Source organism: Rhipicephalus sanguineus, chromosome 1 (genome assembly GCF_013339695.2).
Source record: "Rhipicephalus sanguineus isolate Rsan-2018 chromosome 1, BIME_Rsan_1.4, whole genome shotgun sequence".
NCBI lineage: Eukaryota > Metazoa > Arthropoda > Arachnida > Ixodida > Ixodidae > Rhipicephalus > Rhipicephalus sanguineus.
This window is the reverse complement of record NC_051176.1, coordinates 147,826,416-147,850,088: the sequence shown is the minus strand read 5'-3', so window position 1 is coordinate 147,850,088 and position 23,673 is coordinate 147,826,416. Positions and strand designations below refer to the sequence as shown.

General features: G+C 48.0%; 1 protein-coding gene across 1 annotated transcript in view; it reads right to left on the bottom strand.

The window, feature by feature from the left end:
• Window positions 1-23,673, bottom strand: part of LOC119399963 (Ig-like and fibronectin type-III domain-containing protein 1) — a 228,288-nt gene that overhangs the window by 108,595 nt on the left and 96,020 nt on the right. Inside the window, exon 2 of the mRNA XM_037666882.2 lies at window positions 17,067-17,118. The gene's annotated coding sequence lies outside the window, so the exon portion shown is untranslated. The remainder of the gene's footprint in view (window positions 1-17,066; window positions 17,119-23,673) is intronic.

The following is a 23,673-nucleotide window of genomic DNA, read 5'->3' as shown; positions in this document are numbered from 1 at the left end:
ATACGCCATTGCGCACCTTTCCACATCATTACGAACGATTTCTTCATGGAATTTTGCCATCGCTGGTCTTCTTGCTATAAAATGCCATACATCACCATCAGAAATTGAGCCGCGTGCATAGATGCCCTCGGGCAGCATTTCTTGCCTATTTATGTATTTGCCGTTGAGGGAAGGAAGAGGGGAAAAGCGAAAAAACGCTGGCTAAGTCATGGGATGCTTGGGAAATGACACGTGGATACTACCGAAGGCTCAAGATTGCCTCGGCTCACTTACACACCGATGAGGGCTGGTCACCACAAGCACAATGTCTACGCGTATAGGGATCACTAGCTTTCTTTTATTTAATTGTACGAACAACCACGTGCCGCGTGTGCTATAGCATTTCAGATCCCTGATCTATAATGCTGAAAAAAAAGAGAGCCTTAATCAGTCGCTCACTACCAAAAGGGTTAATTTGATGCGGTAACAAAATTACATACAGATAGGTTTGTGCCCACCTGGCAATCTACACATTCACCAAAAGACACCTAGTCTGCTCTCCGGGAGAACTTGTTGAGAAAGAAAAGATAGCCTATATAGAAGTATTTTATATATCGCGGGGTACTGATTCGAGAAGGCGAGCTGTCCCACGCATTCACACAGCACAGGCGTTGTCCAGCGTTGAGTCGGGCTCCACACACGAAAAACAGAAACAGCATTTTTCCTTTACGCAACCTCCCTCTCTCACCCCCTCACTCCTTATTGTCTCAGTCAACCGCCACAAAGGACGTTCTTCCTTTGTCTCCTCCCAAATATTTTGAAGTCGCGGACACACGTTACGTTTACATCAGAACCTTTGCCTTAATTTTGTTTTCTTCTTTCTTTTATTGCTAAGCGGCTCATTTCTAAATGGGCAGTTTTGCGCACTCTGCGTTTCATGACAATAACAAAGCGTTATAACTCGCACTGGTACTGCTATGTCTGCAACCAAGGCAATACGCGCTTGATGTGGTTCTGTTTGTAACGCTGTCTCTGCTGGCGGGCAGCGTCTTCTCGGAGAAGCGAGGTGTGCGGGCTTGCGTTTGATTTTTTTTGAAAGCTGTTTTTCGCGACGTTGGTCGATACATATATTTATACAAACGAGCACGCCACTGCGTGATCTACGCACCGAGCTTGTCTGTTTTGCGTTGTAAAAACTTGATGAGGGACCCTTCAGGGTACACGCCGCATTTAGATCTGCCAATCGCAGCGCAAGGCTCTTCGCGACATGATTTTGTGTGACAGGGGCTCGCCGCTGCGAAGCGTTGCTCTGCCCGAATCTGTCTTGAGCGGGCGAGGCTTATGAACGGTCGACTAAAGTTGCAAATCGGGCAGTAGCGCTGTGTGTATCTCTTTGTTGCCTTCTTGTGTCCTCTTTCTCTGCGCTACCATTGTTACAAAAAAAAAAAAATTAGCTGCGGCGGCCGCATTTTCGATGGAGGCGAAAATGCTTGAGGCCCGTGGTCGAAATTTATAGAGCCCTCCACAATGACGTCTCTCATGATCATATCGTGATTTTGGGCCCGTTAAATCGCAACAATTGTTATTATTATTATAAAAAATATGAATGGTCGCTTTACTTTTTGTTGTTATGTTAGTATGCCGAAAGCGAAGCAAATAGCAGAAAAGTTGACTGCCGGCTTGTTTATCCACGAATCGGTACCTTATGAGAAGACTGGGTTAAGACGAGGGGGAAAGAGGAAATAACCGTGAGAAAAACAGTAATGGTCCACAGTGGTGATAAGAGTCCGAAAATAAAGGGGGGGGGGGTAGTAATGCTGGGGTAACCTCATGGAAGAACTTCAAAGCGCCAAGAACCTGCAACACCATGCGATGCCATGTACATACAATGATGACCGTGGACGCCCTCAGAGAAGCATGATTATGCGAGTTCTATTTCCTAGACTATCTGCAAGGCTCATCTGGACTAGTCACACCGCGCTCAGCAGGAATGATGCATCTGCGAGGTGTGCGCGAAACTCATCCACTCTATATTATTTGCATGCAAAGCTTTGCTCAATTAGCATCAGCGCTGTGGTGTTTGATGTGCTCCATTGAATCCTGCCGGTATATGCTGGGTGCGTGAGTGTGTACCTGCAGTGCCAAAAGTAATGCTTGAAATACGATGATTGTGTATGTATGTACGTGTAAGTTTTCCGTTATTATACGTACGTAGATGCAGCAAAAGCCTGCGGCCTGCAATATATATATCATCAGCCTGTCTACGCCCACTGCAGGGCAAAGGCCTCTCCCATGTTCCGCCAATCAACCCGGTCCTGTGCTTTCTGCTGCCACGTTATACCTACAAACTTCTTAATCTCATCTACCCACCTAATTTTCTGTCTCCCCCTCACGCGTTTGCCATATCTTGGAATCCAGTCAGTTACCCTTAATGACCACCGGTTATCCTGCCGACGTGCTACGTGCCCGGCCCATCTACATTTCATCTTCTTGATTTCAACTATGATATCCTTAACCCCCGTTTGTTCCCTGACCCACTCTGCTCTCTTCCTGTCTCTTAAGGTTACACCTATCATTTTCCTTTCCATCGCTCGCTGCGTCGTCCTCAATTTAAGTTGAACCCTCTTTGTAAGTCTCCAGGTTTCTGCTCCGTAGGTAAGTACCGGTAAGATGCAGCTGTTATATACCTTCCTCTTGAGAGATAGTGGTAGACTACCATTCATGATATGATAATGCATGCCGAATGAGCCCCATCCCATCCTTATTCTTCTAGTTATTTCACTCTCATGGTTCGGCTCCGCGGTTACTACCTGTCCTAAGTAGACGTACTCCTTTACAACTTCCAGTGTCTCTCCACCTATCGCAAAGCGCTGTTCTCTGACAAGATTGTTCCACATTACTTTAGTTTTATGCATATAAATTTTCAGACCTACTCTTCTACTTTCCGTATCCAGTTCAGTAATCATGAGCTGTAATTCGTCTCCCGCGTTACTCATCAATGCAATGTCATCAGCGAACCGCAGGTTACTGAGATACTCTCCATTAACTCTTATCCCTAATTCTTCCCAATCTAGGGCCCTCAAAACTTCCTGTAAACACGCGATGAATAGCATTGGAGAGATCGTGTCTCCCTGCCGTACGCCCTTCTTTATTGGCATTCTGTCGCTTTCTTTATGAGGGACTATAGTGGCTGTGGATGCGCTGTAGATTTCTTCCATTATGTTTATATAGGCTTCGTCGATGCCCTGATTCCGCAGTGCCTGCATGACTGCTGATGTCTCCACCGAATCAAATGCCTTCTCGTAATCTATGAAGTAGTGATGCAGAACTATCGATGGTACTATCGATAGTTCACTCACTATCGAACTATCGATGGTAAAAGATACTATCGATAGTGCTATCGAGGGTTCAAAATCAACAGCGCGAACTCATTGCAGAAAAAAATTACATCATCTCCCACTAAAGGGAACCATGTGGGGATGCGAAGCAGCGCATGGGTCGACTTAAAGTTCTGTTCATCACGGGCGCCTGGCCCGATATTAACGCGTCCTTGCAAGTGGAGCACACCATGAAATCACTGTTGTTGCTGTTGCTGTTACTCGTCCCGAACTCTTGTAGAAGTACGCCACGCGGGTTCATCGCAGAATTTCATTCCCCGACGCCATCACATGATTGCTGAGAGTGTAAGGGGGAGAGGCAACAGCGTCTTACATAGCCCCTTACACAGGCCCGAACGCGCTAGCGCGTGCCAGCACACATGATTTTGTCTGCGTTACGCCAAGATAGGACAGCATACGGCAGCCAGGGCCCCTATAGTGCTTTGTACGTATCATCATCAAGGCGGTCGAAGAACAAGAGGAGGAAGACTTCTCGTTGGCGCGAGCGCGCGCTCAGATGGCTATGCTAGGTAGTAGAAAGCGGACGGTCGCCAATGGAACTACGGACCTACGGACACAGCCCCGAGAAAAAGCTGCTTCGCATCTAATAAATTTCGTGCCCCGCGCGCGTGGTACATAGTGGAGCCGGAGGAGCAGGCTCTAGCGGAAAGGAAGCCGTTACATGGGGTAGAACTGCGCGGCCTGAGTTTTATATTGCATTTGATGATTTTAAAATAAAAAAAGAATGATCAAGAACTAAGTTTGTGAATTGTAAGATGTAACTGGTTGCTTTTAAATATTAATTTATTGATGGACCTATGCCGCCATTTTCACTGCGCAAATAATTTCCATCCATAAAAATTTCCTCATAAATTAAGCGAAGCTGATAGTAGGCTATCGCGAATATTTTGGCAATTTGGCCAGCCAACAACACCATCGTTATTCGCGCCACTATGGATAGTTTGTCACGTGGTTGTGACAGTGAGGAATTCTGCAGCAAGACTGGGAAATACGAAGCTCTTTTTTTGGTCGAACTTGTGCCCAGAAAATCATCTCAGAATACAAGCGATAGACGCTGCGCACTGATTTCGGCGAGAACAGTCGCCAGCCGTCGAGTAATCTCATGACCGGTGGAACGCTTCGTCTTTTATACATCAGTCATCAAACCTTCCAACGTTGTCGCTGGTGCTGGCGTAAGCTCTCGAATAAACTTGAATATTCGCGTCCAGCGCATAATCTTAAAATGTCAAACAATCGCGAAGCTTCTCAAACATTGCGGCGAAGTCTGCGTCAAACACAGCTAACGGTCTGTGGGTGAAAGCCGAATACATCAAAACAAAGCAATAAACACGCCTGGCAGTAATATCGCTAGTAATATTACCGACGGTACTACCGATTCGACTATCGAATGTTTATCGATAGTAGTACTATCGATAGTTTGTTTACACTATCGATAGTTTCAAAGAAACTATCGATACTATCGATAGTCAATTTACCGATAGTTCTGCATCACTACTATGAAGGCTATGTATAGGGGTTGGTTGTATTCCGCGCATTTCTCTATCACCTGATTGATAGTATGAATATGGTCTATTGTTGAGAAGCCTGTACGAAATCCTGCATGGTCCCTTGGTTGATTGAACTCTAATGTCGTATTAATTCTGTTAGTAATTACTTTTGTAAATAGATTGTAGACAACGGACAGTAAGCTGATGGGCCTGTAATTTTTCAGGTCCTTGACGTCCCCTTTCTTATGGATCAAGATGATGTTGGCATTCTTCCAAGATTCTGGTATCCTCCCCGTCGAGAGACACTTCGTATACAGGGTGGCCAGTTTTTCTAACATAATCTCTCCACCGTCTTTCAACAGGTCTGATGTTACCTGATCCTCACCAGCGGCTTTGCCTCTTTGCATTCCCTTTAGGGCTTTCTTTACTTCTCCTGTCAATACTGGTGGGATGTCAGATTCCTCTGGGATATTACTGCTTCTTACGTTATCATCCTGACTGTCTTGGCTGCTGTACAGATCTCTGTAGAACTCTTCCGCTACCTCAACTATTCTATCCATATTGGTTGTGACCTTGCCTTCCTTGTCCCTTAATGCATACATCTGATTTTTGCCTATGCACAGTTTTGCCTTCGTAGCTTTGAGGCTTCTTCCGTTCTTTAGAGCATTCTCAATTCTCTCCATATTATACTTTCGTATGTCGGCTACTTTACGCCTATTGATTAACTTCGAAAGCTCCGCCAGCTCTATTTTGTCTGTTGCATTTGAGGCTTTCATGGCTTGACGTTTCTTAATGAGGTTTTTCGTCTCTTGGGATAGCTTACCAGTGTCCTGTCTAACGACTGTACCCCCGACTTCCACTGCACACTCCTTAATGATACTAGTCAGATTATCATTCATTGCGTCAACGCTAAGGTCGGTTTCCTCGGTTAAAGCCGCGTACCTATTCTGAAATGCAACTCTGAATTCCTGTACTTTCCCTCGCAGAGCCAGTTCATTAATCGGCTTCTTGCGTATCAGTTTCTACCGTTCCTTCCTCACGTCTAGTTGAATTCTAGATCTCACCATTATATGGTCACTGCATCGGATCTTGTTAACTACTTCCACATCCTGTACAATGCCCGGGTGGTCGCACATTATGATGTCTATTTCATTTTTAGTTTCGCCATTAGGACTCCTCCACGTCCACTTACGAGTAGTCCGTTTTCTGTAGAAGGTATTCAAGATCCGTAAATTATTGCGTTCAGCGAACTTTACTAGTAACTCCCCTCTGGAATTTCTAGAGCCGATGCCATGTTCCCCAACTGCGTGATCTCCAGCCTGCTTCTTGCCTACCTTTGCATTGAAGTCGCCCATCAGTACAGTATACTGTGTCTTCACCTTACTCACTGCTGATTCTACGTCTTCGTAGAAGCGTTCAACCAGTTGATCATCATGGCTGGATGTAGGCGCGTAGGCCTGTACCACCTTCATCTTGTACCGCTTATTAAACTTAATTACGATACATATCACCCTCTCATTAATGCTATAGTATTCCTCTATATTGCCAGCTATATTTTTATGAATAAGGAACCCCACCCCTAGTTCTCTTCTGTCAGCTAAGCCACGATAGCATAGGACGTGTCCGTTCTTCAGCATTGTATAAGCCTCATGTGGCCTCCTAACCTCACTGAGCCCTATTACATCCCATTTAACACCCTCCAGTTCCTCGAATAGTACAGCTAGACTCGCCTCACTAGATAAAGTTATAGCGTTATACGTAGCCAAGTTCAGATTCCAATGGCGGCCTGTCCGGACCCAGAGATTCTTAGCAACCTCTGCTGCGTCGCAAGTCTGACCGCCGCCTTGGTCAGTTGCTGGGGACTGAGGGCCGAGGGTTAATTGGTGTATTCATGTGGGAGGTAGTGGCCAAGTACTACACCAGGGTGGCCAATCGTGCTCTGCTATATATATATATATATATATATATATATATATATATATATATATATATATATATATATATATATATATATATATATATATATATATATATATATATATATATATATATATATATATATATTTATATATATACTTATGCTTCCGCGGATGATGGACAAGCGCATATCGGGTATATAGAAGATATATATCGTCTGTGTCAATAAGGATACGCATCCTGTGCATGTCGCTCACGGGCATAGCAGTCCGCGAAAGAGAAACCATCACCCGCGAGAGCCCTCTAAAAGGCCTACAGCAGTTTTTGCCTGCGGCACGGCGCTGAAGATCGGTCCACTACGCGAGGTGACAGAGCTGTTAAGCCGTATTGTTCGGCCTTTCAGGAAGCTGGCGTTCAATGCACGATGATGTAGTGATGCCTTCTTTATATCTGTCAGTGAAAAAACAAAATGCGAGTGCCCGACTGAAGTCGATCAAAGGAGTAGTCCTTCAAAAGTCGGCATACGCTGACGCCAGGCGTATGAATGAGTCAGCCCGAGGACTGCTAAAACTGGAACCCGGTTTCTCTTCACCAAACACGCCATACTGACCTCTTGCAAGGCTCTCTATAGCCTGCGGAAAGCGATGCTCGCGCTTAGAGCGTTCAACGGTTCAGTGAGTGCGCTCTCTCTTTCGATGCGCGTCGTAGCAGGGGGTGTGCTGAGGTGCGGCCCGCTTGCCGAGCGGCGTCCACTCGCGATGACCGGAAGACCGCTCGTCGCGCGCAGACTGACAGCCGTCAGCCGCCGCTTCTGCTCTTGCTGCCATAGGGATCTGGGTCACGCTTTATTTGGGAGGCGGGTAACAGGCGTGTCTTCTTTCTTGTTCTCGACTCATTCTTTATTTTTTCTTCTTTCTCTCTTTACCGCTGTCTGCGCGGACATACCGTTGCCTCGAGGGTGGCACTCGAGAGAGTTGGAGCGAGGCGGAAGAAGGGAAAGCGAGTTGCTTTATTCGGGCGTGTCGCACCTGGCGCGGGAGGCAGTTGTGAGCGCGGAGATGAGACCGTAATAGAGATGAAAGGGACAGGAGTGATGCGCCGCGCGGAAGCTGTCTCGCGGACCATCCGTGCCGTGACACGCGATGAGCCTCTTCCACCGAATTCGAAGCATTGCGCAATCGGACGACAGCGCCAGGATGGAGTTTCCGCAACTCATCCACTGCGTTTATAACATATGCGCGGTGCTGTATGGGTGCTGCGCGGCGATTGTGGAAGCAAAATGCGGAATCGTCTCGGTGGTAAGGCTTGGACGAACAATGACTAACGCCAGAATAGAAAACAAAAAGAAATGACATACTTCTATTGCTAGCAGATAGATTTCCAAGCCGATAGCGTGATGCCACTTGACACTTTCACTAGCGTTTCATTCACGGCCAAGTACCAGCAACTCCATAAAATTCTGGAGGCAAGGTGAACGCCCACATCGTCGTGCTTTGAACTGGCTATATAAACTACAATTTTGCGTTCTTGCAATGTCAGTATCAGTAGAATGGATGCTAGCAGCAGCAGGGCAGGTTTCAAAGAGCACGAGTGTACCGAAGGGCCAAGAACGTTGTATACGTCTAACTGTTCTGTTATAGGACAAGAAAAGAAATGCGCTATAAACGTGTGCAACTGCGCTGCAGCTAAAGCCTGATTGCATTTTTTTTATTTAGACATTCGAGAAAAAACCTAAGTTTAGTGATCGGCTCTATTACCATAGTTCTGTAATTTTGAATACGCACACATGATTGTCGTATTTGGAATTTTCACGGTGATTACATATATTTTATTCCGTTCTCCGAAAATTTGCAGCCGAAGTACTTGAACTGAGTGTTACTGATCGTCAGTTATCTAAAAGATTTGATATAACATTGTTCAAGGCTACCGATAGCACTATCACATCACCCAATATTATGCTAACGTATAATATTATCGACTTGATATTCGAAATACTGTCGATAGTTTCTTTTCCGATGCCATCATAATGCCGTCGACGTACGGTATACTATATCGATATTATCCAAAGTTAAAAAAAGAGAAAAATATGTCGATATTATCTATAGCCGGTGTGGCTATGCATCATTATTTTTCTGTATACTCTCACTGGCTTTCACCTTTGTACGTATTTTTCTTAAGTGAACTGTGACTGGCTATCGCCACTCGCAGAGTATAGCAGAACGCTTTCACTAATCCATCATCTTAGGCTTAGCTCCAGCAGTTCGATCCATGCACGCCCCCAAGGATAACCAGGCCGATCCACCTCAACGGCCGAGCTTAAGACGATAGCGAAACGAGCAGATCTAGTGAGTGACGTACAGTTAGTTATACAGCGGCGAGGCGGCCAGCATGGGCGCAACGGGAGCGTAACGCCGTGACCTGCAGATGCCCGAGACACGGCGAGGATGGACGACTCGGGCGCTGACCCCGCCCGAAGGCGCTACCATGCACCGCCGCCCACAATAACAGGATAGATGGTTACCCGTGAAAAAAAAAAAAAAAAAAAGAGCTCATGTTTAACCAAAAGCGCCGTGCACACACTATTATGCGCGCGCGTGCGGTTTGAAGTTTCCGGTGTATACAGGCTCGTTACACGACGGTGGCATCCACGTTTTCGCTATTCTCCCCTATACTCTTTCTCTGCTTTCGTGATGGATCGCCCGCAGCGCGGTTGACTCGGTCAACGAAGAAAGAGAAGGCGCGCCCGCGTTGCTTCGTACTCAGGCCGGCGCGGCGGGGCCACGTGCACGCACGCCTCGGCATCTCTCGTTGCAACGTTTGCGCATTGTGCACTCAACACGGCGACCGCGGTCGACCCGCTGCGCTGCACGAGCGCGTCTGGCTTTTGCGGTGGTGGTGGCGGCGGCGCGATCCATCACTCTTATAGGAAATGTCCGCGAGTCTATGTAGACACGCGTCGAACGTAAGCACACGTGCACAGGCAGCGAGGCGCACCAGTCGAAGAAGACTGACGAAGATGGCTTCATTTGTGACTGAAAAAGATGCGTATACGGCGCGCGGCCACTCAGTTGGGGCCTCTGCTACATAAGCCTGCTGTAGTTGCCTTATAGCAATCCGAGAAAATGACGAGGTTGTGTTATGTAGCTCGTGCGGAAGACAGCTATACTCCAGCTTCTGAGCGCGGTTTATACACGGGGGCATGCGCCTCGTCGCTCCACCATGCCGCCTATGTTATATGCTGTAGCAAAAGGAAATGTGAGCGAGACTGCATCTGAGAGCGGTTGCAGCTTCAGGGCGGACTGCATCTGGGCTCGCACGATCTTGATGATCGAAACCTTTATTGTGTGATATCCTGTAAGTAGGCTATTTCACACACATGATGGTGGCCGTAGTGAAGGTCGTCGTACACAAGATGGCGGAGCTTCCGCTCACGGCACCATCCTGCCGAGGGTGTCCAGGATGTATACAGTAAGAAATAGATTGCGGCCATGATAGCTGCGCCAACTCGCGCGCGACTCCGTTTACAAGGACACTAAGGTGAAACAGTGAAGCAGCTTAGACTGTGTTTCAAAGTAGTGCGGAATGGAGGAACCTGGAGTGTGCCACTCCATCAAAGAAGGGAAAACCGAGGAGGAGGCATGAGCGTCCGGAGGGGGGTGCAAGGGGGGGCGGCTGCCCCCCCCCCCCCCTGGAATTTCGGATATCTTTCTATGCAGTAGCAATAAGCTGCACACGTTGGTTAGCACACAAAAGGTCCGCATATCCGTGTGAAACGGCCTTCAGGATTGCCAGCCAGCTTTGCACGTTATTACATAATAGCGAGTTTTAGTATAGCGGATAACAACAAACGCAAGGATTTAGCGTTAGCGTTAGCGTTGCGTGCTCCTAACTGCGCATGAGCAGAACGTAAACGTAGCCCGAGCTCTTACGTACGAACGCTATTTCTGGAATATAGCGTTCAACGCTAACGCAGGCAAGAGATCCCGTACGTAGGGCAAGATGGCGGTGCCTGTTGAAGCGAGAGCCGTCCACTTCGAATCTTTGTAGCCGTCGTCCTGCATTATTTAACTTATTCATTCCCTACTAATGTTCGTATTTGATTTAGATTTGAGTAATGAGGCTTCGCCAACCGTGTACCCCCGATAAAATAGCTCCGTTTTTGAGATACAAAGTGGATTCGCGCTGCAGAAGGCTTAGCAAGATTTGTTTGCAAGGTTCGCTCATGTTTTCCGTAGCAGCGCAGAGATGGCGACGCTGTCTTTAGTCGCCTCTTTCCAAGATACGGCCGCAAGTCAAGCAGATACATGTCAGGCGTCCTTTCCTTTCCTGCCTTTCGCGGTAATGCATGAATGTGACGCGTGATGCGTCCCAGCTTAAAAAGGCCAAGTAATAGGGGTCTTGCAGAATTATCGAACGCGGCATGTCGACAGAAACTAATGTGTCAGAACTCAACACTTCTGCAAACGCGACATGGAGACGCAACAGTGGTGACTTTGGATCAGCTCGACTTGGTGGCGCTTTTGTGGATTCTACAGTGCATTTAGTGTTTTTATGTCTAGATGGCGCTGTATGTGCTTGCGTTAGCGTTAGCGGGAATGCCTTCCGCTGTACTAAAAGACCACCAGTTGACACGCAGCGCGTTCCGTTTTAGCGTTAGCGTTGAGACGCACGCTAACGCTAACGTAAGCGTTTCCCGCTATACTAAAACTCGCTAATATTGACTAACCTTGCCGGTCAAGTCACGGTATTGAACACAGCCCCCCCCCCCCCCCAACGGATGCACCCCCCTGGAAAATTTTCTGCGGACGCCCTTGGGAGGAGGCATCGTGGGCGGCGCGGCAGCTCGCCTTCAGTATTGGCAATAAACAGGCGTCTCTCTTTTGCGTCTGGAGAACCAGTTATTTCGCAATAGACTGATTAATTATACTCCGAAAACTCTACTGTCGTTAATTTCACCTTCGCAGGTTTCTTAACAAAATAGAAATTCCTCCTCTCTTTCTCTTTCAATCTTTCGTACCCCTCTTTCCCCTTCCCAAGTACAGGGTAGCCAACCGGAGCATATTCCTGGTTAACCTCCCTGTCTTTCCTCTACCTTTCTCTCTCTCTCTAGAAAATCAAGGTCAAAGAGTCATTTTTAAATTTTCGCGCCGAAAGCTCCGCTTCTTTTTCCGTCCTTTGGCCACATTGGCGCAACGAAATTTCCTGAACAACTCGGCATGCTAAGTATATGGCACCCTCAGAGGATAACGTACTTCATTTTAACCGATTAGGAACTACGAAGGCTCAAGTAGACGCCGTAAAATCTATGACGTCACGGCTGATAGTGCGGGAAATTCAAGGTGGCGTCGGTAGCTACATTTTCTTTTGGCGCGTTTTCTCTCTCACGAAGCGTCTTCTCGAGGCGAGGGTGGCTCTTTTGGTCTTCTGATAGGGTAATTTACTAATACCAGCAAAGTCGTTTTCTCTTTAGTGTCTCTTTAACTAAAGAGACACTAAATTATGCCCGGCCATCATGGCGTAAATCAAACGAGATACGCGTGGAAGAGAAATTGTAGAATCTAGCATAGTATATCTTACTGAAGCGCTTTCGGCTCTTACTTGTACAAGGCACTCGTGCTTCTGAACAGTGCTCAGCAGGGTTATGCCTCCGAATGGAGGGAGGGGAGGGGCGTATACTGTCGCGCTGCATTGTCCAACCGTAATGCCTACCATAACGTTTCGCCAGCCATTTGGCTGACGATGTGGTCAACGCAGCAATAAGCTTTAGCATGCAAGATTTCTATTGAAATTAAGGGAAAAGAAATTGGGGCAGCTACACACTAGTGGTGCAAAGACTGAGAGCGAGAGAGAGCGATTCGAAAAGGAAGAAGACATTCGGAAAGGAAGAAGAGGACGCAATTTTCTGCCTCCCGTCGTGGGGGGCATGACGTTCCCCTTCTTTTTTCCTTCCTCCTAACCCTCATATCACTCCTCCTCACCTTCACTTCCCTTTCCCACCCCCTTGCTATGCCATAATATACATGGCTATGCAATGATTTACCCTCTACCCTCCTCCTTAACCTCCCACCACTTCTCCTCACTGCTTGCCATACTATGCTATACAAGGATATGCTATCCTACACCCTCTACCCTGATCCTTTCTCTTCTCCTGACTCTCACATCACTCACCCTCATTGTCACTTCCATTCCCACCCTCTTGCTGTGCTATGCTATACAAGGATATGCTATGCTTTACCCTTCTCCCTACTCCTCACCCCCACTTCCCTTTCCCACCAGCAACGCATTCATATGGTTCCCATAAATGCTTGTACTCTGTAGTGGGGCTTGCCCAATTCTTGTTGCGCAGACCCGCCAACTGGTTTTTCCAGTTCGGCTTTAACAGTTCCGCAGTTAAAAGTCCGCTCTCGAAAACACGTCCATTGTGTGGCGCGCGCGGGTTCTGTCAGTTGTGGATCCAGTTTCCTGAGCATGCGCGCATACGTGCCGCTCTCGGCTGCCTGCATCCACTTTCTCGTCGTTGCCCTATAGCGTGTGCTTTGCGTTGTGTGGAACTGACTTGTTAGGAGTAGTGAGGACGCGCAGGTTTCGTGATTTGTAAAAACAATGTAGCGTGCAGTCGCTTTACCCCCTTCACCATGAACGCTTACGTGCGTCGGATATTTATAGCACTTTCAATTATTCCAAGTTTGCCGTATTAACTTCGTAATGACATGCTTTCACCCTCGCGCACAAGCAAGGGCGCAACATAGAACGCGGCTTAATTAATAATAACTAATTACAGTTGCTGGTGTGCTACGTGCCAAAAGTAAGGTATGATTGCGAGGCACGCTGTAGTGGGGGACTCCGGATTTATTTTGACCTAGAGGGGTTCTTTAACATGCTCCTAAATCTAAACACACTTACTTAATTATTTACTTATTCATTTATTCTTGGATTTTTTTGCATTTTGCCTCTTCGAATACCACTAGTGCTTCTATAGCACTTCAGCTTCGCTTAATTGACTCACTCTAAACGTGAAGGAACCTGTGGTTGTTTTTCTTTACACGGCATCCATGACTCAGCCACTCCAACCAGCCGCGCAGCCCTTTCAATTGAGAAGTGACCTGTGGCCACTAACAACATTGATGCTACAAATGACTCAATGTACATACGTGGAAACAGGTTGGGGTGGGGTGGGTGGAACAAATAAAATTAACAAAGAAATGGGAAACACGTATCGTGAGATAATGCAGCGTTGGGGGCATGCCTACGCTCCGCTGGGACTACACGGAATACGAGTGCGCTTGGCTCAGAAATTGAGTAGCCGAGCTGCACAGTGCCTCTCCGCAGTGTATGCAGACCAAAAAAAAAAAGAAGAAAAAAGCTGAGAAAATAAAATGCGGTTGATGTATTTCGTCCCGGGCTTAACAGGGCCTCTCGTATACGCCTTTACATCCTCGGTCTCCGTATTACGCTGTGTTGGCGGCTGCAGCTTTGCACATTCGTTACGGCGCCGTGATCCCCGGAGGGACACGACGCAGACAAACACCGACCTATTAGCATTCATGGCTGCGCAGCTATTTGCCGGCTTCGAGCACGCGGAAGCCGCACACACGCGGGCAATTTGCGTCACTCTCGTGTACGAGCGGCCCGCTCTGCTTTGAGGCTAGAGGGCCGCCAGCCCGCCACAGTCACGTGGGAACTGCCGCCGTTCGTCGTCGATCACCCGCGCGGTGTCCCAGCGCGACGCAACCACCGTGGACGAAGTCATTCGGCTTTCGTTCTGTAAGAGAGAGGACGAGTCTCTTCCAGTTTTCGACGAGAAAGTTATCGATGCTCCGAAGGACCGTCTCAAAGTGACTCATACGGACAGTACGGCCGGGTGGCTAGCTGCCAGCCTGGAAATCCCCCCTTGTGGCCGCGAACGAAAGGGAAAGTGAGCGGCGGTTAACACCGTGCTACCCCAAGCACTGGCGCATGAAGTGAACACGGGGGAGATTTCCCCGTAAGTGCGGCGTATTTTTCGAAAGGGTGCACTGCCTCGAAATGCACTGCTCATCGAGCCCATCGTTCACAAAGCGCGCCGATGCATTCGTGCGTACGTCAGTCGTGCACTGGAGGCCTCTGTCAAGAGTGTATGCAAATCGGCGTATCTACCGTGCAGTCGTATTTACGTATAGAGCGAAGCAGGTTGCACGAGAGGATTATTCGTTTCTCGGAAATCGAAGAGTTTCCACTCGGGCTGTAGTAACATGGGAAGGCCGGTGTTGACGGCCTCATCTTCGTGGTAACAAGCTGTAGGTGACAGTTCTACCACGTGAGAAAAAAAAAATCTAACAGTACGCTTTTACCCTGTATGTATATATACATAAACAGGGCTGTTTTTCGGAAAAAACATTTTCGTTAAGTAAAAGTGTATTTTTTTTCTGCAGTTTTACTTTTCTACGAACCTTCGTCATTATTTTTTCAGGACTGCGTTAGCTTCTAAGTTCAGAGCGCTTTTCGTTACGCTGCACCACCTGCTTTAAACCATCTAGATAAAAGTTCGCCGCCTGGGAATTAAACCTTTTTTTTTTCTGCGTTTCGGTGAAGAAGAATGGCGCCACTGCACGGACTGCTTCTTTTTGTTTTTACGTGTTGTTACATCGACGTCTCGTGGCCTGTAACAAAGTGGGAGAACAAGTCCTCTCCGTCCTTTTGATAGTTGTCCAAGAAAGGTCGTCAATTTGATATCTTTTTTCCTCTCTGTGTTGGTCGGTAAGGATTAGCAGTACGCACCCTGAATGCATTTTGCGGTATCTGGTGTTTTATGTTGCAATCAAGTAAATCGCGGAACGTCAGACAAAAGGAAGGACATATCAGTGAGAACGCTAATCGTCAGTAGTCGATCAAATCGCAGCTCTTAGTTTTGTTCAACGATTTCATCGGTCTGCATACCGGGCCTACCACTCCACTTTTCATAACGAAGACTTACGCTGCCATTTTTGAAGTCTTGACGTCACTGTATAACTTTTCCTTCACTCATTGCTGTAAGTCCATAAATTAGACAACTCTCGATGAATTTCGGCAGCTGACGATCCTTTCGCACGCAAAAATTGAATCACAGCACGCACTTCGCGAATGGTGGGAATGACGAATTCCGCGGATGATATCGTCTGAATTCACCGACAAGCCAACTACTACTGGATCGCAACTAACGTAAAAAACGTTGATCCAAACCTTTGTGCCTGCAGAAGGAACCAGTACATGGCCCTGCACGTGTACTTTGTTCTGACCCTCCAATAGTTAAATATAATCAAACGACCGCCTTAATTTCTGATTATACCGGCTTTATATATAGCATGTAGTTCTTCTGACCGTGTTGATTGCAACGTAGTTTCGGAAAGTGGCTTCTCACAAGATCGAAAATTGCTATTGCTGCGTTGCGTCACATGGTCAGTGACACGAAAGCTTGCGTGACAGAAGCAAGTGTGTCAAACTCACAAAACAGTTCAGTCGCAACCGCTATACTTCAGCGGGCCACTGCAGTGGCACGTATATACACGCGAATTCAGTTGTCTTAGCCAGCGGCATTTGTCAATTTAGGTGGTTACTGGTTCATTATATAATATTGTGACTCGTTAAACCTATGTGTAAACACGAAAATGTATTCTCGGCCTGAATATACGCAGAAAGACAAGCATAGACGGTTTAATTTTTTTTTTTTTTTGTGGCGTACCGTTGCCGAAAGTGTCTACTAACGTATATCACTTGTTGGGATTGTTGAGAAATAGTTTACATTTTTATCGGAAGAAAAAACAACAAGGCAAACAAGCAAGCGAGCAAGCGATAAAAGGATGAAAGAAATAGACACAAAATCGTGAAAAAGTTTAATATTTTAATGGAGTTGGTACACTCTACCTCAGTATAACAACCCGTGTGTAACAGAACAGAACGAAACTTAAGAAAAAAAGTTCTACGTGAGTGTTGTAGGTAAAGACCTGAACGTAACGCAAAGGCGCGAAACTGAAACGTGTTACTTTCATCGCTGGTAGTGTACACATTGTGTAATAAGTATAGTAATATCCCCATCGAATGTATCCGGTGTATGACTGCGTAAATAGGCTGAATAACGCGTGTTCTTCATGGCCGCTCTTCGTCTATGCAGGCTGGTTCCGAGTGGGGAAGAGTTCCGCGCAGCGACAATCTTTTTGTTGGCGCACTTTTCCCGTCCCCAAGAAGACTCAGCAGAACGAAGTCATTAACTACATTAGCCATAAGCCTCGTTTTTCAAGAGGAATATATCGCAAGTATCGCCTTGGCTTACCTTACTGAAGGTATGACCTGCTCTCGATCAAGGAATGCCAGTTGAAGCGCCCCTGCGAACATAAAAAAAAAGCAAGCCGTTTTAGCCACTACACGTGCACAGTCAGTCGTGTTAAACTATGCAGATGTCCACCATTGCTTTTTGGAAATGCTCACACACTCTTAGTTATTTTTCTCATGCCAAGAACAAATAGAGATAGGCAAATGCTTTCTGCTGTAGACGCGGGCCCTCGGGTACAATAAAGAAAAAAAAAAAACGGGTGAGCTAGAGAACAGACGCAAGCAAACAGAAAACAAGATTGTGGCCCACAGCCAGTCATTACGGCAGAGTTGGTCCAAGGTTCTTTATGCACACCAGTATGTTAGAAAATTCATATGTTTGTGCAAACGCGATGAATGAGCGACCACGCACTCAAACGAAAGTTAATGACTGCTCTGACCGGTGGTTGGCGTCGGATGCGGGGGACAGAATGATACGGTGACACGGGGGCGGTTAAAAAGAAATAGCGTGAACAACGTGACTATAGCGTAAATCGCGCACAGTCGAGCAAAAAGTCGCGGTGGTAAATTGCACACGTTACCAATGATGAACAAGTCTGTTTTTAGTTTACCAACAAAACGTATGCACGTCATAAGTAGATTACGAGCTGCGAACTCTCGCGCCATCCACGGCACAGTCAACATATCACGCGCCGCCTCTTCGAATGGAGACCACGTATAGCGTGAAAGTTGCTTCCGACGATGTTTCGGCGGAGTGAAGTAAGACTATTGATCTCGTAGCACAAAGATCGCGCAGCCGCCGCGGCCAGTTGCGTTGCGGTCAAGCGCATCGCGGGAGTCCATGCAAGCTGCACAGCATGCTTCACTTCAAAAAGGTGAGGCCCGAGTATGCGCATTGCGACCGCTACGACGAGCGGCCGTTGCGATACTCGATCAAGCCTTGCTCAACCAAAGCCAAACTTTTAAGTGTTATCAACGGTGCAATGATGGCGAGCACAAGTTGGCTTATCGTATAAGAGGCGGCTACAGCGCGATTCCCATCTATCTATACGCGGAAGTTACACGCGTATATCACGCAGGCTCTCAAGTCTGCTCAAGGATAATCGTTTTCAGCAAACGCAAAAAAAAGGCATATATGAAACGAAGCCATGACCAGAAAACGGCCCGAATAACAGGTATAGGCCGTATACAGGAAGGAAGAAAAAAAAATAACGCGTCTATAGTCATCAGAAACAGACGATCGTCCCTCTTTGTATATAGTACAGGAAAGATCTGGCAAGCCAAACAGCCTCACCTCCGTCGGCTCTGCCGCCGCTCAAAGCTTTTTTTACTGAACGCAAAACCGTGGCGGCAATCGCGAAGGAAGTGTCGCAATAAACTTACGCAGCTTTATTTAATGGCGCGCCGGATATTTGCGCGCGAAAGGTTCTTCTTTTTCCCGGCAAAGTCGATTACCCGTTGGTCGTTTATCCTGGATGCGCACGATCGCGTTTCTTCGAGCCACGAGGAAGATGACACCGGAAATCTTCGGTGCCCGCGTGATGGTCCAGGGTACGTGTCGAGCGAGCGCGCTGAGCGGTCACGAAGGCTTGAAAGAATGAGCGAAGAAGCGGAAAGGTAAAGAAGTGAACTTCGCAGCTCTGCTGTTCTCAGCGCCGGAGGTCAACAAGCCAGCCGCCTGAGTGGACCGTTAACGGCGCGACAATTGCGGGTTCGACTCGAAAAGTGCCACTTAACTCTTCCCGCATTCTCCACGCTTACTTGGCACAATATTTCGTCGCTGCGGTGTATATGTACTTATTTATTTTTCAATTTGAAAGTGCGCGTGCGCAACGCGAATATAGTCTTAGCTGTAGCCGGCGCAATATGATATTCTTAAGCTAGCACTCACCCAACCCCCCCTCCAACAGAAAGGACACTCCTGTTATTTCGTTATTATTTTTTTTTATACGTGCTCTTCCGCGTGGCGAATTAGTGCTCCTTCGCTACTTTCGGGCAGCTTCACAACGCGCCCTGCGTGTCAGACGAGGCAGTCACCTTTACGCGCAGACGCTGGAGCAATGACTTGTACGGAACCACTTCGTTTCACAGCGTCGTCGCTCACGACACACGAAATATTTCGACGCATAAAACGGACCATTCACATAAGCAAGCGTCACCGTTGTCCTCAATTATGAGTATGCTTTATTTTCCCCATTATATGCGTGAGTCCTTGTCGATTCTATTGTCGTCTAGCTTTTCTTTTTCTCGCATCCCTAGCGGCCGTTGTTTGGTGACGCTTGGGCCATGAATGAAAACGTCGTAGTAGAATACACTCGCAAATTAAGGGCGTCTATATGCCAACTGATTCGTGCAACACACCCTCGTATAATACTGTCGCGAAAGGCAGAGTTAAGCAGAAGGTTTTTCTTTTCAAATGCAGTTAGAGACGTTCTTTTTCGACTGCTCTTTTGAGAGGGACCCTCGGAAGAGAATTCCAGCCGACGGGGGGAAGAACCTACATCCGGTCGTTTCGTTCGCGCCCCGTGCCCGAACGAGTGAGCGCCCAGCAGGGGGCTGCTAGACGACCGGCGACCGAAACCCGAGCACGTGTGTGCGCGTCGCTGCTGCTTGCTGGAATGTGCTGTTTACAGAAAGTGCACTAGTTTTGTTCCGAAGCAGGATTCACGCGACCACGTAAACTCGCGTGGGGATTGGTTACCCTCGGCTTGCCTGATTGGTCCCAAGAAGCCGATTTCTAATTGGTGGAAAACCCCGAGGTTCGGTACCCGTGGATGCTGCAAAACACAATTTAAGCAGCGACTCGGGCCCATTTTAGAGAGAGCGGACTCGGGGCCCACAAGCATCGCACCACCAGGAACAATCATGCAAGTCGACGGGGTATGCCATCATTTTCTATGTCTTGTATTCATTGCCCAGTGTATTTTGTAAATATAAGTTGTGTTAGATAAATAAACCCCCCAATGAGTGCTCTCCGGAATCATCGTGTTGACTCCTCGTCGCTTGCCTGTGCGGACTTGCTCCCACACTTCTTCGTCTCCTGGTCTTCCGATGCTCTCAGCTTTTAACAACCCCGACGTTTCGCTACAATACATTAAAAATTTTTGGAGACGTGTTTCTCAATCTCAAGTATGCATACAGCGTACATAAGCATGAAATGACGTTCGCCGCCATTACCATTGTAATTAAGTAAAACGGACAGTGTTTCTCGCGCTTTCTCTTAATCAGGGTGTCAAACATACCCTAATGCCAGGTACCCCGTACCGCTGGTATGTATTCCGTACGCTTACATGGGCAGTGCGTGGTGTGGGAAAGAGTCAGCTAAAAGTAGCTGTCCGGCGCGAGGCAAGGTGTACGAAAGTAGCTGCCACGGATGTTGACCGTGCTGAGAACGCCGCTGGCACCGCGGTCACTGTAAGGAAGACGTCGTGTTCTTTATTTCGGGGCGTCACATGGTTGCAAAAACCCTGACTTCCTCCGCTATACATTCATTTGTTTTGTTTTTTCCGCCTATATGAGCGCTGTTGCGGAACGCCACGACTGACGACTATACAGCCCTGCACCGTGGCCACCGCTGCGACACGCTCGCAACTACGCGGTGGCCCTCTTCGCTTTCCTTCTTTTCGTAATGGGCGCGCGGACACGCATTCGTACAGTGCGTGGCGGCTCGAGGGGGCGATTGGTTTGCGAGTGGTCCGAGTCCCCCCCGCGAGGCGGGCATCGCCACCATACGTGTGTATCGCGGGTGGCGATCGGTGGTGCGACGAAGCCCAACGCTGAGCGCGCGGGAACCAGGCTATCGACCTCGCCCGTTGCATCCTGCGAGCAACGCATACTCGCTCACGGCTTTTCTCGAAGCCACTTGCTTGGCTGCGACGCGCCGCTCCACAGTATGTATGAGCCGCCGCCGGCGCTCGCTCCCCTTCAAACTCCACCCTGCCCCTTTCCTTCCCGACAATTGTAGAAGTGTTGATCAATGGGTTTCGCCTCTTTCCTGTGCCAGGTACTACAAGTGTGCGTATGTGTGTGTGCGCGCGCGCGTTTCACCGTTTGCTGTCGATCCGTCATCGTTTTCAGACACGAGGAAGTGTAGTGTGTACGCAGGATGTGAACCGCGTTCCGCTCGCGCTATTCCGAGCTTTCGTTAGCGAACTACTGCGTGGGAGAACCGAACGCGATCTTGAGTGAATTTGGGCCGCTGACTCCCCGTGAAAGGTGTAACCTATAAACGTCCCATCTTCAGAGGACCAAGCGGAGACATAGTAGTGCGCATAGAAGATGATGAATGCTGATCGCGGCCGGTATTTTTTTTTTTTAAAGAATGGGCAGGCAGGGGGGGAGGGAGGGAGCACTAGTGGTAACGTACAGCGCGCATACGTCCCTGAGTTTAACGTCCTGAAGTTTACAAGCTGGGCTAAAAGGAACACCGTATACGCAGAAAGATTAGATAAAGGCAAAGAAAGGCGGAGAACTTAACCAGGTTGCACCCGAATGTGGAAGGTGGCAGAATAATTATGATTACGTGCGGCTGTTCCAAGGCAAACTCAAAGCACGGCCAACACGAACATATTTACCTCCCGTCTCTATATGGAACGGAACAATATACAGTGATCTCTCATTTGAGTGAACTTCCAGGGACACAAGGAATAGTTCGCTTAACTGAAAACTCCGTGAACTGAATATTCACTAGAATACGGAAAAGCATTGGACACAGCAGATATCAAAAAGTGTGAAATGCAATTTCTTTTGAAAAGAATTCTGTAATTTTCGTTTGGATTGGCGCCCTTAAAGCGCAAGAAGAGACAAAACTGTCCAGAGAGTACGTTTCTGTGCACTGCCTCTGGCACAGCTAGTTGACGTGACACGAAGTCTCACAACTTTCTAATGGCGAATTCCATTGGGAGAACAGGAGCACTCAAAAGCACGCTGAAAGTGCTCTCTTCAGAGCCGGCATGTTACAGTGGTCGAACAGGAGTAGGAGCACTGTCATCCAGTGGTAGAGCGAGAGCGCTTTTGCTGCGCCGAGAGCAGCAAGGAGCAGTCTGAAGTGCTCTCGCCTGAAAAGCGGAGTAGGCACAGTACGAAGAGAGTCACGTGACTTTTAAACGTCGCGTTCTCCGTATTTGTTTTAATTTTGCTTCAGCCGGCGAGCGCGGCGGCAATGGTTCGTTATTATGAAATGTTCGTTCAACCGACGTTCGTACAAGTGAGAGTTCACTGTAACAGGAATGTAAAAGCCACTTAGCCACGTATACTTCGTGTAATTATATAGGCAAGTGCTGTGAATAAATACTCACCTTGCACGGGCTGCAACCAAATTTCTTTGGGTGAGAAAGTCTTAAGTAGACTTAGCGCAAATTACCTTCGTCCCTTTCCAATGCAACATACACGCAAACCGATGCATGGGCGCATGACGAACATATTTGCTAATAAGATTAGGAGCGAGGGGAGGGGCGGAGGTGGACTGGCTACATACATGCTGATAATGCTCACCCATTCACCGTCGTGAATCGTGCGGCGATCGTATACACGTGAACACTAAAGTTCCTTCTCACTGGCGCTCTTTGGTCGTATTTGTCCTTTGTGCTAAAAACACCAAATCATCATGAAATTCTTTTTCATCACGTGGTTCTTTCGCGAACGTTTCGTGACCTGTGTAGCTGTGTATCCAACGCTTGGCCTCAGGATCTAAGCTGCCGAAGCATGCCTTTGCCTTTGTCCCGAATGCAGTGCCTGCATACGTCTCTGGAGCACTAACCTGTGATGTGCGGTTCGCTATACAACGCAGCATTGACAGTCAGGATGTGGACGGCCGAGAGCTTAAGCCCGATGTCTTGATTTACAAGCGTAGCCACCTGGCGAGACCAGCGGCGCCGCATAGACACGGGGACGCGCGGCGTGCCTGTAGCGCATATACAGACCATGCAGAGTGGCGCTGCCACCATAGGGTTGAAATAGGTCTATAGTATAACGACGGGAAGCGTCGAGCGTCAGCGAAGGGATTACGCTCACCTTCGACCTCGTGAAGCACCAGCCACCGTAATCCCTCGTAAAGAACTGTCAGGCCAGGTGGGCGTTCGGCCAGTGTGGTAAACATGCAACACGTCATGCCCCACGGTCGCGCCACCGAATACGATCGCGTAGCTCGCACGCTCCCTATACCGCGGCCCCAGCGGCGGCTTTTCGGACCATTTCAAAGGACGTGGCAGGCTTAGCGCGAATCAAATGTGACAAGAAGAGGTCGAGTGATCTCTTTTTCGGCGCATTTCACGCTTCGTCTCCTCGTTGCTACTCACCTATTGCTATTTGCGGCTCGCGAATCCTTTTGAGAAGCGCTTTGCAAAGGCCGCCCTTATAGCTTCGGACGGATCACCGCATCGCACAAGCCGCGAAAGCCGTGTTTGGTTGCGTGACACTTTGATACACCATAAGAGCGAATACATACGTACAGAGGCTGTTGAATTGCGCTGTGAAGTATTAAATGCGAAGGATTTCTTTGGGAACCAAAGTCACTTTGACCGTTTCTATCTAGCCGCCTGCGTCTGCGTGCTCTCGTCGTCGCGTCCTTAACTTTGTACATACCAAAAGTGGCATATGAGGGTATCATT